General features: G+C 52.3%; 1 protein-coding gene across 7 annotated transcripts in view; it reads left to right on the plus strand.

Moving 5' to 3' along the window:
- The window catches only part of SCAP (SREBF chaperone), an 85744-nt gene that overhangs the window by 32682 nt on the left and 38469 nt on the right, over positions 1-14593 (plus strand). For 3 of the 7 annotated variants that reach the window (XM_071734503.1, XM_071734507.1, XM_071734508.1), the window contains exon 1: positions 1180-1422. The gene's annotated coding sequence lies outside the window, so the exon portion shown is untranslated. Of the gene's footprint in view, positions 1-1135; positions 1423-14593 lie in introns of those variants that run through there. The other 4 variants (XM_071734504.1, XM_071734509.1, XM_071734506.1 and 1 more) reach the window with 4 other exon arrangements.

Genomic DNA, 14593 nt, shown 5'->3' on the forward strand with positions numbered 1-14593 from the left:
AGGGAAATGGGTTAAAACTTGGAGAAAAAGGGGAGATTGAGGTTGGAGATGGGGAAGGAATTGTTGAATTTGAGGGTGCTGAGCCCCTGGGTGCCCAGGTTGCCCAAGGAAGCTGTGGCTGCCCCATCCCTGGCAGTGTTGAAGGTTGGATGGGGCTTGGAGCCCCCTGGGCTGGGGGAGGGGTCCCTGACCATACAGGGAATTGGGACTGGATGAGTTTTAAGGTCCCTTCCAACCCAATCCATGCTGGGAGCCAACCATTCTCGCTCTGATTTACTTCCAGGACACTTTCTAGGATTTTAGGATATTGGGCACCCAGGAGATGTGCTGGGCGTGGTGGGAGCTCTGCTGCCTCCCATCATCACCACCCTGCTGGGGCAGCCTCCGTGCAGCCCTTGGCCTGCCCACGGCTTCCTCTGTCACCAGGGGAAGGGACAGGAGTGACTCTGCTCCGGGAGGCACAGGGAACACCCTGACCTCTGTCCGGGCTGTGTGACACCCAGGGCTGTGCGACACCCAGGGCTGTGCTGGCAGGAGCAGGACGGGCTTTATTTGGCAGAAACCCCCCATCCCTCGCCCCAGTGTTCCAGCTGCCCCTTCCCCATGACACTTCCCAGCCCCTCACAGCCCCCCTGACGCAGCCCAAGCCACGTCCCTCTGTGCCTGGGGTAACCGTCTCTGTGTCCCCCCCTCCCTGGACCTCTGGGCACCGGCTTCACCGCCATCCCCCCTGCCAAGCCCCCGCTGCAAGTCCCTCCCTCCGGCCCCGCTCACCCCCAGGACTCCTGGAGCCCACCCCCCCCCCGAACCCCTCCATTCCCCCGTGCACGCTCTCCCCTTAAACCCCACCCGTCCGTCCCCTCTCCCGCCATCCCCTGTGTGCCTCAGGACCCCCCTGCCCCGCTCTCGCCCCCCTCCCCGTACCCCACAGCTCCCATTTTGTGTCCCCCTCCGCCATTCCCCCTCCACGTGTTCCCGCCGCCATCCCCTCCGCGGCGCGCCCGCCCCCTCGAGGGGGAGTGGCCTAGCGGTGATGTAGGCGTGGCTATGCAAATTTAAACAGCTTTTTGACCAATGGGACGCTGTAACGGCGGGAGGAGGCGTGGTTAGGGCGGGAGGGGGCGTGGCTCGCGTAGGCCGCTGCGCGCGCGCGTGGGGCCTGGCGGCGGCGGCAGCGGGGGGAGGGCGGGAGGGGGTGGGTGCGAAACGGGAGAAAACGGCCCTAAAAACCTGGGGAGGGCGGGAGGCTGAGGGGAGAAGAGGTTGGAGGAGGAGAAGAAGCAGCATCCCGCCCCCTTCCTCCTTAAAGAAAGAAGAAATCCACCTCAAAAAGAAAAAAAAAAAAAAATCGGAATAAATTCGCCCGCCGAACGCGGAGGAAGTGGGAGGTGAGGAAGGAGACGCCGCTTCCCTCGTCCTGAGGTGAGAGGCGGCGGAGAACGCGCTCCCCGGGGTGGTTCTGAGGGGTTTTCACCCTGAAATCACCGGGCCTGGGCGCGCACCCGCCCCTCACAGACGCGAACGCGCATTCACGCGTGTGAGGGGACGGTGCGCGCCCCCCTCCCATCCCCCCCCATTTTAACGCCAAATTAAAGCGCTCAGCCCTCAATCCTGAGGTAAACGAGGCCTTTAGGCCTCTCCTGAGGTAAACACCACCCCCCCTGGGCCTTTCCGGGCTGGTTTAGGGCGCACAAAGGGGGTTGGGGCCCGTGTCCCCCCCCAGTTTTTTTGGGGCTTGGCTGAGGGGGTGTTGGGGGGCAAAAAGTGTTTAATAATGGGGGTTCTGGTTAATTCTTTCTGCTTGTTAAGTGACAAGGGGGGAAGGGCTGTGGGGGGTGTTTTCCTCGTTTTTGTCGGGTGTGAGCAGTTGATTTTTTAAGTTGGAAAAAAAAAATGGGGGCTTTGTGCCTTTTACAGGTAGAGTTTTGGAGGTGTCTTAAGAAAAAGGTCTAAAAAAATTTTTTTTAAAATTAAAAAAAAAAAAAAAAATGAGCAGGGAGTTGTTTAAATAGACCCATCAGAACTTTGGTTTCATGGCCTAATATTTACAGAAGTTAATGGAAGATACACAAACCACACCGCTTATTTTCAGATGTTCTTGGTGTCACTTTTGCACTTGTGCTGGAGCAGCAGTGGAATTCCTGTAGGAAAAGGGGAGCCCGGCTCAGCTTAGCCATGGGCATGGCCCCTGCAGCTCCCAGCTTAAAGGGGTTTGCTGAAGAGTCCTGAAGCCTGAGCTCACACATAAAGACTTTCTTGTCCAAAACTTTCTTTAAAAAGCCCTTTCTGCGGTGAGGCCATGTCCCAGCAGCTCACCCATCTGCAGCAGAACCAGGAGGACATGGAAAAGGAGGATTGTGGCCATGGAGGGAATGAGGAAAGTGGGAGTGCAGGTCCTGTGCTGGCTGGGTTTGCCTGGGGGGGGGGATGGTTACCCCCTCCTCACAACGAGTCTGCTGTGAGGATCCTCCTGGCTCAGCACCCTTCTCTTTGTCGTGCTGACATTTAGGGCTCAGCTTCTTTCCAAGTGGATGTTTTCCCTCTTCTTTCGTGAGGAGCCAGGAGCTGTGTTGGAATCCCCAGGTGGTGGTGGGTTTGTCTTTGGCAGAATCCTGACAGTGCCAGAGCATCCCTGCAGCACCCACTTGGTTTCAGGGTTGCTGAAAGGCAAATTCAAGTTCTTCTCTCCCCTGGGAGAGGGGCACAGATGAGGCATGCTCTTTGGGGAACCTGGAGCTGCTCTCTGCCAGCGTGCTGGGGTGATACATTTAGGATTACAGGAGCTGTTGTGTAATGCAGGAAGGAGATTAGCTGCCTGCAGTGGAGAAGAAAAGGAAAACACCCCGGGATTTTCACTGTGACACATGGAGAGCTGTGCACTGCTCCTGGGGCCTTCCCCAGCCCCTCCTCAGGGTTCTCAGTTAACTGGATACAGCACTGTTTGTTTTTCCAAATAGAACGCCAGGAGAGAGCAGAGAAGGAACAGGTTTTGTCTCAGGAGCATTAAAATAGTTTTTTTAGGTGTCAGAGTCTCGGTGATGAGTGGATTGGTCAGGCTCTGAGGATGGGTGGTGAGTTATTCACTGTTATTTTTATTCAGTGGGTTGCTAGGCCTCTCTGTTGTCAGAGTTCATGGAGTTAGGCATAGAAAAGTCTTTTTTTTTTTTTTTTTATCCTTTCTCTGGGCAAAGTTAAAGACCAGGTGCAGCCTGATGAACACAAATAATTTCACCTGTCTGCAGCACAACGTGCTGGGTGATGAGCAGAGGGGGAGCAGCAGCACTTCCAGCAGATTCCAGCTGGGAATCCTCCTTCCTCTGCTGCTGACCTGACAGGGAACTGCCCAGGGAGCTGCAGGCAACTTTCTCCCTTGTACAACAGACTTTTTTTTTCCAGCAGGGAGCACGTGGTGCTTGGGCTGAGGAGCTCTGCCTTGGGTTTAGAAGGAGACCAGCTCTAGGCCCAGCTTCAGAAGCATTCCTGAGCTGGAATGTCTTCTCCTTCCCTTCAAGTTTATGTGATGTGTTCAAAGGGTGAGGGAAGCCTCAGGAGCACAGCAGTTGTGTGGTCTTGCAGCCCTGTGGCTGTGAGTTGTTGCTTCACACTACCAAAATCCCAAAGGGAAAGTGGAGGAGCAGGGACTTAAAGGTGGTTGCCTTGAAGGAAATTCTTTAATTTGTGTCCTCAGGTGAAGGGACAGTCCTGGGGTGCCAGAACAGCCTCTGCATAGCTGGGGTCCCTTGGGAAGGAAATAAAATTCTAGGTTCTAACTCTGAGTTGCAGCTGCAGCAGCAGAGTGGTGCTGAATGAGGAGGGGAGAGGAGGGCTTGCATTTCTTTGGTTAAAAACTGCATTAATCTTGTGTGGAGCATTGTGATAAAGATGCTGTGGGAATAATAGTTGGGTTGTTTTCAGAAGACAATGCCAGAGTCAGCCTTCCAGACTCCTCTCTCAGGGTAGTTTGGGGATTGTTTCACTGTTGGGAAGAAGAGAGCTTGAGTGATTTTTCCAGTCCAGGGTTTTGGTATTGGTGATTATTAGAAAGAAAAATATTGAATTCTGTGTGATGGTGGAGAGAACAAAACCCTGCCTGCCCTGGTAGCTCCCCAGGCTCACCAAGTGCTGCTGGAACCTGCTGCAAATCAATCCCTTACAGATGCTCTGCTCCCTCCTGCTGCCTCCTCAGGGCCCTTCTGGAAGGCATTAAAGAAGTGCAGACTGACTTTATTTATAATGAAAACTGTTAAAGGCTGAGTGGTTTGTTTGGGTTTTTTAGGTGGTGGTTTGTTTGGTTTTTTGGGTTTTGTTTTATTGTAGGTTTTTTTTGTTTTGTTATGTTTTTTTTTTTTTTTTTTTAGGGAACAATTCGGGGAAATTGCTGAAGTTTCCTTAATTTTTGCTTTCCATTCCAGGGAATCAGCAGAGCTGTGTTTGCTGTCTGTGTTTGTTGTGACTCTGTGGGTGGTAGCATCCTGCCTCGGAGGGGACAGTGTTAATTAGCTGATGCTCACAGCCAAAACTTCCCAGTCCTCAGGAGTTCAGAGTGAAAATCCCTCTCAAACTCTCGGGTGTTTCCCCCACAGGGAGTCTGCTGGTTTTCTGCCAAACCAAGTGGTTTTAGGACAACTTGACAGCTGTCTGCAGGTGCCCAGCTGGTGCTGCAGAAACCAGATCCAGCTGAGATGGGAGGATTGGTGCTTGATAGGTTTCCACAACACTTTGTTTTTTTAGGAAAAATGATAGTGCTTAATGCACAAACTTTGTTTGATCCAACCCTAATCAGTCAGGAAACTTCTGGTCTCTGTGTTCTTCATGGGACTGGCTGCTCAAAAGGTGTCTCTGAGGGAGTTTTTTTGGGGGAAGGGAAACTTTCTTCTAGGAAGCAAATGACCCTCTTTAAGCTGTGATCTTGGTAAACCAGAAAAAAAAAAAAAATGCTGTTGTTGCATCTACAGAGGAAAGCTGAGACCAAAGCTGAATTAAATTCAGCAGCTGAAAAAGGTGGTGATGCACCCAGGGCTGAGGCAGTGACCTGAACACAAGCAGTGAACACTGAGGATGTGTCTGCCTGCTGGGGGCACTTCTAAAAAAGTGTCCAGTTTAAGTCTCCCTGCCCTGTAAAAGGGCTGAATAAACCTGGGATATTGAGTATTTCTTGTGGCACAATCTCTTCCAAGATAGTTGTGGTCAAAGGTGGTTGGAACCAGACAGTCAGAACCTAAATGGAGCAGGGGTGGTTGGTTTGTTTTAATAGAGATCATTAACCACTAATTCTGATTTCTGTACCAAAGGGAGGGTTCAGAACCAGGAAGTGTATCCTCTGCAGGGGAAGGATAGATAAAGAAGCAGGGAAAAAAAGTCATGGTCGTGTCAGGTACCTGTTTGCTGAGGTAAATGAATGATTGCAGAACTGCTGAGGGGAAAAAATAGAGGGAATCTGCTGGGTGTGTTGTGGTAATAAACAGCAGGTGCTTCCCAGGTACCTGAACTCTGTCATAAAAAAGCAGTGTTGGGTTAAAAAAAAAAAAAAACAGAAAATCCCATTTTTACACTTAAAGTACTAACTGGCAGTGTTGCTTTCCTCCCTGCTGCAGGAGCAGATGTGCTGGGGGACAGGATTCAAAATCCAGAAATGGATTTGACAACTTAAATGTTGCCTGAAAAACCCAGAGGGGTTTTTTTATTCAAGACCACATAAGAAGGGCTGAGGCAGCAATCAAACCTGACTGGCAGGGGCCACCAGGGGATAAAAACAAATGAATGGTTTGTGAATGTCCTGATAATCAGCATATGATGGAGGAAAGGAAGAGGGGAGAGCTGCCTGGGCAGGGTCAGTGGTACTGGGGTGGGTGGGTGGTGTCTTTTCACTGGGGAGTGACTGGGACAGACTGGGGCACAGCAGGAGCAGGGTTAGTGGGGGATTTGTGGTGTTCTGGGTGTTCTGGTACAGCTCTTTGGCATCTCTCAAATGTGATGGATTTAAAAATGTTGTGGCTGTGGAGTAGTTCCTGTATGAGAAGAGAATAAACAATTGTTGTCTTCTGCCTGGAAAACAAGAGTGTGAGGAGGGCACTGCAGAGGTCATGGAATTTCTGTATTGTGGAGAAAGGGACTGGAGCTGGATGAGCTGATTCTGTGGTTCCCACAGCCCTGTGGCACAGCTAAGCAGGAGGATGTAGTGCTGCAGCACACTTCAGCAGCCAGGAGGGGTTTCAAAACTCTTTTCAGATATATTGATGGGAGCAAAAGTCCTTGAGAACCTTGGGATGCAAAGCTGCTCCAAACAGTGGCTCCTGTAGCCCTTCAGCAGCACAGTTGACAGAATCACAGAATCATAGAATCACAGAATGGGCTGGGTTGGAAGGGACCTCAGAGATCATCAAGTCCAACCCTTGCTCCACTCCCCCCGTGGTTCCCAGCCCATGGCACTGAGTGCCACATCCAGGCTCTTTTGAAATAGCTCCAGGGATGGAGAATCCACCCCTTCCCTGGGCAGCCCATTCCAATGCCTGAGCACCCTCTCTGGAAAGAATTTCTTCCTAATATCCAACCTAAACCTCCCCTGGCAGAGCTGAAGCTCTGCCACGGGAGGTTTAGGTTGGATATTAGGAAAAAAATTCTTAAGATCATGGCTTCTTGTCTTACTGATACCTGCCTGGGAGCAGAGCCTGACCCCCCCCTGGCTCCAACCTCCTTTCAGGGAGTTGGAGAGAGTGATGAGGTCTCCCCTGAGCCTCCTCTTCTCCAGTTCTCAGCAGCTCTGTCTCTGTGCACCCAGGTGTGTAAGGAGTGGGGGTCCTGGGGGAAGTGTCAGTCCATGCTCTCCAGCTCTGTGGACTCTTTCCCAAACCATTTGCTGCCTCACAGCTGGGGGCAGGATGACAGACTGCAAGAATTTGGTTAAACTCAGACTGGCTGTTCTTATTTTTCATGCTAGCAGCTGGATACCTTTTTCTAGTGTTTCACTATACTCTGGATTTCAATTTTATGCCCCATCCCTGGCAGTGTTGAAGGTTGGATGGGGCTTGGAGCCCCCTGGGCTGGGGGAGGGGTCCCTGACCATGGCAGGGGGGTTGGAACTGGATGAAGTCCCTTCCACCCCAAACCAGTCTGGGATTTTATGATTCTCCAAGCTCTCATTTACCTGAGGTACTGCCACCCCTGTGCTGAAAGCACAGACTGAAACCAAACCCAAAACCAGCTGGAAAGCTTTAGTGGGCATCATTTGAGCAATGGAGAGGTGTGTGTGGCAGGAGTGAGTGGCTGTGTGGGACTGCCCTGGCCAAGGCAGCTGATTTCTCTCCAGGATAAGTCAGCTCTGGGTCTGGCTGCAGAAGGAAAAGCTTCCCTCTGTGCTGGATGCACTCAGGTGTGGATTTTGGTCCTAAGAAGATTCTCAAGTGAGGTTTTAAAAAGCTCTGGGAGGTGCCACTGTGTGATGGGTACAAACCTGATAAATAAACACCCTGAGAATACCACAGGATGGCTCAGGATGAGAGAGACCTTGGGGATCATCTGCTCTGAGTGAGGTGCAGGAACTGGAGCTCTGAGTCCCTCCTCAGCCCTTTCTGCTGTAGTTACTGCCCAGGTTTGTCCTGTGGGTCTCTGCCCGTGCCTGGGTGATGCTGGGTGGGTCAGAGGAGCTGGGAGTGAAACAGAGGGAGAAGTTGGTGCCCTGCAGTGCAGGAGCTCCCTCCTGGCCTTGTGTGCTTCACACACAGCTCGGGGGCTCTGCTCCAGCTCTGGCTTTGGGGTTTTTGTGTTAGTCCATAAAACATGGAGTACTGGGCAGCTTTCCAGAAAGGACACTGAGGAGGGGTCTGACCAAGTGACCCCTTCAGGAGTGACACCCTCTGTGTGTATGGATCCCCTGAACAGAAGGCACAGCTGAAGATGTCAGAGTTGAGCTTGCAGAGAGGTTTGGAAGTGGCATGAGTAGAAGTAGGAGCTGTAGTAGGTCAGGGCTGGTGGGTGCAGCCTGGGGAGGACAAGCACTGCTCTGGCTCAAGAAGCCCCCAGCCACAGCTGTTTCTCCAGCACCACATTTAAAAATCAGCTTCTTTTTGTCTATCACTGCAGCTGCTGCAGGGCAGACTGCTGGGGAACCTCCTAAAAATCCCCCAGGAGTGATGCAGCTCCCCTGAGCAGTTACATGTGGGAGCTTTTCCATCAAACCCACCTCTCCCTTCAGCACCAGCGCTGCAGGATGCCCCAGGCCCAAACACTGAGGAATTTGATCAACTTTTTCCTTTCCAGGAGTTCCTGACTCCAGAACTTAATTCCAGGATGCAAACAGTAGCCAACAGAGATCTTTCTTTAGGATAAATACTCTGTATGAGTGCACTTACCAGGTAGCCTAAACTTGTACAGTTTCTGAAGTGTTGAAAAAATTGATTTCCACAAAAATAGGATGGACCCCAAGTGCTAATTACACAGGAAGGACATGGAGCTGTTGGAGCCAGTGCAGAGGAGGCCCTGGAGCTGCTGGGAGGGCTGGAGCAGCTCTGCTCTGGAGCCAGGCTGAGAGAGTTGGTGTTGAGGCTGGAGAAGAGAAGGATCCCATGGGGAGACCTTAGAGCACCTTCCAGGTCCTGAAGGGGCTCCAGGAAAGCTGGGGAGGGACTTGGGACAAGGGCCTGGAGGGATGGGAGCCTGCGAGGGGGAAGGGTTTGGAGCTGGGAGAGGGGAGATGGAGAGGAGATCTTGGGCAGGGAGGGAGGGAGAAATTGTTTGGGGTGAGGGTGCTGAGCCCCTGGGTGCCCAGGTTGCCCAAGGAAGCTGTGGCTGCCCCATCCCTGGCAGTGTTGAAGGTTGGATGGGGCTTGGAGCCCCCTGGGCTGGGGGAGGGGTCCCTGACCATGGCAGGGGGGGCACTGGGGGGGATTTAAGGTCCCTTCCAACCCAAACCTCTCTGGGATTCTGTGCCATCAGGCCCTGGGTGTGCCAGTGAAGGGGCTACAGAAGGTGAGAGCAGAGCAGCCACGGCCCAGGAGCAGAGGGTGTTGCTGCCACTTCTGAAATACTCAGCTGAGATGTGGTGAGGGGGCAGGACCTTCCTGTGGGCAGAAGTTGATTACAAGAGAGGTTAAGAAAGGGTCCCAACAAATGTCTGATTCTTTTTGTAGAGGGAGGTACCAGCCAGTCCCCCCAGGAACTGAGCTGATTGCCTCATTCAGAACTTCCCTAAAAAAAAAAAAAAAAAGGTGCAGTGTTGACCTAAGGGACACCTCCAGTTGTCTGTTACTCATGGTGACAAACACCAGGTTGGCAGAAGTAATTCCACACCAAGTGCCCAGGCAACAAAACGAGAGATTCAGTTCCAGGGCAGTGAGTGGTGAGTGATGCACATGGGGAAAATAATGCTACGTGCAGAGGAACATCTCCTCCTGCTGCCACCACTGCAGGGGTGACCCTGGAATCCTGATGCTTCATCTCTGAACATGAGGACTTGATGGGGTAAAAAGAAAAAAAAATAAAATAAAAGAAAAATAAATCATATCCTTAAGAGTGGAACAGAGAAGAAACTGAAATCATTACATGAGTGTGGAAACTGGGGTGCAGACAGCTCAGGGTGTCCTTCCTCCTCCTCTCAAACATCCCATGTGGGAGAACCAGAAATCCGGGGAATGGAGCAGCTCTGCTCCCAGGAGAGGCTGAGGAGCTGGGATTGTTCAGCCTGGAGAAGAGAAGACTCCAGGGGGACCTTAGAGCTGCCCCCCAATCCCTGAAGGGAACCTCCAGGAAGGCTGCAGAGGGACTTTTCCTCAGAGTGTCCAGCCAGAGGACAAGGGGAAATGGATTGAAACTGCAGGAGAAGAGGTTCAGGCTGGAGCTGAGGAAGAAGTTCTTCAGCAGGAGGGTGCTGAGCCTCTGGAACAGATTGCCCAGAGAAGCTGTGGCTGCCCCCTCCCTGGAGGGGTTCAAGGCCAGGTTGGAGGAGGCTTGGAGCAACCTGGGCTGGATGAGAGGTGTCCCTGGGCATGGCAGGAGCTTGGAGCAGATGAGCTCTCAGCTCCCTGACAGCCTCACCTGGGGGTTCTCTGGGAGTTGGTGTCAGCCTGGGCAGTGTTTGGGATCCTGAGCTCTGGGTTTCCCCATGGTTGCTGACAGGGTCAGTACCATGTACAGGGTCAGTACCATTTACAGGGTCAGTACCATGTACAGGGTCAGTACCATTTACTTTCCTCTGGCAGACTGGAGACAAATGGAGCCTGAGGACAAGTCTGGTGTCCAGAAATCTGCTCAGCAGCTCAGTGCCAACACGAAGCTGAACTCAGGGGTTCTCTGCTCTCTTTCCCTCACCTTTTCTTCTCTGGTTGGCCCTTGTCCCAGCCAATTTGGCAGGTTTTCCATCAGGTATCTCCGTGGCTTCCCTGCAAAAGCCAAATGCCAACAGTGTTTCTGCAATCATAACAAACCCTGCTGACACAGCCCTGCCCCACATCTCCAGGGAGAAGCTCTCCCTTGGGATTGTGCGTTTTTTCTCTGTAGTAAGTTGTCAGTGGAGACCAAATCATTGCTGAGGCTGTCCAAGAGCTCTGGGGTGAGGAAGAAGAGCTGGGGAAATGTTTTCTCCTCTTGGGTAAGCTCCAGTACACTGAATAAAGCAATGAGCTTCCTCTGGCTGGATGCAAAAAGATTAAATTTGGAAGCTGAGGAGTTTTTCTACATCTGGATACTTTTTTTTTTTGTTGGAAGTATTTTAGGAAGCAGGAAAGGGGTTTTTGGTAGAGACTACATTCAACAAATTGTTATTTTTAAGCAGGAGTGGAGCTGAGGTTCTCTTGAGGCAGATAAAGCTAAAAAGATGCCTGAGAATTGGCTGGGAAACTTGTTTGGAATGTCAGTCCCTTCCTTGGAAGCAGGGAATATGTTACAGGATCCTTTAGGTAGGAAAAGATCTTTGAGCTCATCAAGCCCAACCCTCAGCCAGGGTGCTAAGATTATTTTGGCTTTTTGTCCCTTTAGTTCCTCTGTCATTGTAGCTCCTCCAGCATTCTGAGATCTGATCAAAAGTCTGCAAAATGGGTGAGACACCACTTGGGGAGTGGGAACTGCTGCAGAGGGCTTCTGAGTTGATGAAATCTCAGTGTTCATGTGCAGGGGGAGGAGAAGGGGCAAAAGGGTGAGAAGGGAGTAAGTGGCCACTGAACTGGTGTAGAATTTTGTATCAGGATGTAACTCCTTGGTCTTTAATCCTCCCACCTTGCTGAGAAGCCTGCTTTGGGTTGGGTTTGGTGCTTTTTTTAGGAGTTGACTGAGGGGAATGGGCTGCCAAGCAAAGTTGGGGCACAAAACCCAAATGTTTGGCTGCTGTGGAGAGTTTGGAGGGATCTGCAGAGGATAAGTGAGGAGGGGAGGGGGCTGCAGAGGATAAGTGAGGAGGGGAGGGGGCTGCAGAGGATAAGTGAGGAGGGGAGGGGGCTGCAGAGGATAAGTGAGGAGGGGAGGGGGCTGCAGAGGATAAGTGAGGAGGGGAGGGGGCTGCAGAGCTGATCCTCACACTGTGCTCTGCTGGGGGCTCAGAGGTTCAGCTCCAATCCAGCTGGGTGCTGAGCACTGGTGTGCTGGTTCTGCTGGGCTGGACACATCCTCTCTCTTGGGAGCTGCTTCCAAAACTCCATTCAGACTCGAAACACCCTTTTGGCTGCAGACTTGGAATGGAAGGAGCACAGCCTGGAATGATATTTACTGGGGAATTTCTGCCTCTTGAATGGGAAACGTCCCCTTCTCTGGAGAGCACCGAGCTGGGAACCTCAGGGCTGGTTTTCAGAGCCTGCTTTCTGAGGGAGCAGTGTCAGGATTAACCCATTCTGGCCAGCAGCCTCCGGGGGGTTCCTGCACTGGGCAGGATTTTCCCATAGGAAAAGCATTCCCTTCCTCCTGACCTCCCTGGCCCCTCACAGCACAAAGCCTCTCATTCTTCCCGTGGGAATGGCAGTGGGGAACCAGGCACTGGGTGTTAGAGCTGCTTGGGCAGTGTGTTGGGAAGGCAGGGGAGAGCCTTGGGCAGGTTTCTGCTTTTCCCACCTCCCTTTTCAGCAGATTTATCCCCAGCCCTCAGCAGAGGAGGATCCACACCTGCAGAGGAGGGGGATTGGGGTCCCAAGGGCTGGCCCCCTCTCTCTTCTTTCTCCTTCACCCTGGAGCTCCTGCAGCTGGCACCACTTCTTGCACTGAGGGCATCTCAAGGAGCTGAACCAGCTCTGCAGCCCAGCCAAGGGCAAGAAAACCTGGGGGTTGTTTTGTGATTTTTTTTTTTTTTTTTTTTTTGGGTTTTTTTTGGTTTTTTTTTGTTTTTTTTTTTTCTTTGCTGTGTGTTGATCTGACATCTTTGCTCTTTTCTGCAGCTGATGGGAAGCTTTTTGCTTTCACTTGTTCTCAGGGGGTTGCTCGTGGTGCTGAGTTTCTGGCACTGTCCTGGACTCACAGCTGTGGAATTTCTTGGAATTATGGGATGTCTGAGGCTGTCAGGGAGCTGAGAGCTCATCTGCTCCAAGCTGCTGCCATGCCCAGGGACACCTCTCATCCAGCCCAGGTTGCTCCAAGCCTCCTCCAACCTGGCCTTGAACACCTCCAGGGAGGGGGCAGCCACAGCTTCTCTGGGCAATCTGTTCCAGAGGCTCAGCACCCTCCTGCTGAAGAACTTCTTCCTCAGCTCCAGCCTGAACCTCTTCTCCTGCAGTTTCAATCCATTTCCCCTTGTCCTCTGGCTGGACACTCTGAGGAAAAGTCCCTCTGCAGCCTTCCTGGAGGTTCCCTTCAGGGATTGGGGGGCAGCTCTAAGGTCCCCCTGGAGTCTTCTCTTCTCCAGGCTGAACACTCCCAGCTCCTCAGCCTCTCCTGGGAGCAGAGCTGCTCCATTCCCTGGAGCATCTCTGGGGCCTCCTCTGGACTGGTTCCAACAGCTCTGTGTCCTTCTTCTGGTGGGGACACCAGAGCTGGGAGCAGGATTTGAGGGGGGGTCTGGCAGAGGGGCAGAATCCCCTCTCCTGACCTGCTGGCCACAGTGGCTACCAGTGATCACTCCTGCTTCCCGTGGCTTGGATGGATCCCAGGGATGCCCTGAAATAGCTCCAGCCATGTGTCTGTGTGTGAATATGTCCCTGTCCTGTGGAGGAGGTGCACAGGGATGAAGGAGACACAGTGCTCACCAGACCCTCTGTAAATCTTGCAGAGATAAAAGACATTCTCATGGAAAGCAGTGATTTGAAGCAGTCTGGCTGATTTTTGCCTGTGATTCTAAAGCCTGTTTTGGGTTGAAGGAGATGTGGTACCAATGTCTGCTGGGCTGGGAGGGAAAATTATTGGCTACTTCAGCAAAAACCCCTCATTGTTAATAAACTCTTCTCTCCTCGGGGTTCCTCCCCTTCCCCAGCTGCAGAGCTCAGGCAGGTCACAGGTGTGAAGGGTCAGGGATGCTGGAGTTGGGGTTTTTGGGGACAGAAACACGGGAGTGGAGCTGTTCCTACTCTGCCCCAGTTGCTGCTCTGCCTGGGAAATGTTGGGGTAAATTCCTGCTGAAAGCTCAGGGGTGGGACTGGGCCACAGGATGGGGCAGGTTATGTTCTGAAGTGCAGGAAAAGTTACTGCTGAGCAGGGATTTTCTTCATATATTTTTAAATATATCTGGATTTTTAATACTTGTTCACAAGGGCCTGGAGGGATGGGAGCCTGCGAGGGGGAAGGGTTTGGAGCTGGGAGAGGGGAGATGGAGAGGAGATCTTGGGCAGGGAGGGAGGGAGAAATTGTTTGGGGTGAGGGTGCTGAGCCCCTGGGTGCCCAGGTTGCCCAAGGAAGCTGTGGCTGCCCCATCCCTGGCAGTGTTGAAGGTTGGATGGGGCTTGGAGCCCCCTGGGCTGGGGGAGGGCTCCCTGACCATGGCAGGGGGGGCACTGGGGGGGATTTAAGGTCCCTCCCAACCCAAACCATTCCATGAATCCCACCTGAACCGTGTGTGAATGGGAGGAAGGAGCAGACAGGCTGAGCTGCCTCTCCACATCTGTCTTAATTTTGAACTGAAGAGACTTGAAAAGCCCCAACCTGCTCTTTGCAGCTCCCTGTTTGCTTTTTCTCCTCCTGATGAGGTCGGGAGCTTCACTCTGTGTCAGCCCCTTGGACCTGAGGTGAACCAGAAATGTACCCTGTGAGCAAATGTCCTTCTGCTCTCTTCTTCCAGCCCAGCTTTTGACTTAGGTTTGCAGTCATGCAAAAGGACAGAATAATAATAAGAAAAAAAGCGGCCTCTTTGGCAACATTTGTTGTACAATCAGAGGTTTGGGGTGGCTGATCTGGCTTGGCAGAATCTGCTGTGGTTGGGAGCACTCCCTGCTCACAGCTTGGCTGAGCAGTGGCAGAGAAGGAAGCTCAGAAAGATTTTAATTTCAACCTGAAAGCAACCAAACAACAAACCTGGTGAGCAAATGCTGGCTCTGGATGTGTTCCTAAAGTTCCACATCAGGTGAAGCAAGGAAATGAGGAGTTCTCTTCTGTGCAAGGAGCTTGCCCTGCTCCTCACCAGAACTGTTGGGGAGGGTGGAGGCTGCTCCAGGAGCTGCTCCTGAGGTGTTTGCTCAGTCCCTTCCTCAAGGAG

The sequence above is a fragment of the Heliangelus exortis genome, chromosome 2 (genome assembly GCF_036169615.1).
Source record: "Heliangelus exortis chromosome 2, bHelExo1.hap1, whole genome shotgun sequence".
Taxonomy (NCBI): domain Eukaryota; kingdom Metazoa; phylum Chordata; class Aves; order Apodiformes; family Trochilidae; genus Heliangelus; species Heliangelus exortis.